Raw genomic sequence first — 691 nt, forward strand, 5'->3', positions numbered from 1 at the left:
TCAAGGAGCTTTTGTAGCTTTATTCCTTTGGGAAACTCATAAAGAATATGCAAGCTGGCTGACTGTTTCAATATCTCTGGAAGAGAACAGTCCATGGACAGTAGATGTTTGGAGTGAGCCAAAGCATCTTCACTTTGAAAAAGCAGTGAGATAAAGATTACACGCTGCAATTCAGATCTTGGAGATTAGGAAAGTATTTAAGCAGGAGCTGTCACTATTTGGACTTTCAGTGACCAAATGTTTTAAACAGAGTGCACTACTAATGGAGCTCCAACATTCAAGACAACTTTAACTACTGCTGTTAAAAACACAGGCATTTTGCTCCCATTTGGATTATGACTAGGACACGAAGGAAGGGATGAAGAGAATATCTTCCTTCTAACCTCCTTATAAATTACAGCTACAGAGAAATTTTTTTTTTCAAGGCAGTTTGTAGTCATTTTCTTAATTAACTGCTTGGAAGACCAGTTATATTATACTTAGCCCATGCTCCCTCTCATACAATCATGCCCTGTGACTGTGGTGTTGCATGTTAAATATAAAAAAATAAAATTTACCCAATTTTATTTACAAGCAACCACTTTTACACTTCACTCGTAATCTCATTTATTGACCCAAATTAAATGTGCGTAGCAAAGCATTTCTACCTTATGCAATAATCTTTAAACAGTGTTGCACAACTGCTGCTTGG

The sequence above is a fragment of the Aythya fuligula genome, chromosome 1, assembly GCF_009819795.1.
Source record: "Aythya fuligula isolate bAytFul2 chromosome 1, bAytFul2.pri, whole genome shotgun sequence".
In the NCBI taxonomy this organism is placed as follows: domain Eukaryota; kingdom Metazoa; phylum Chordata; class Aves; order Anseriformes; family Anatidae; genus Aythya; species Aythya fuligula.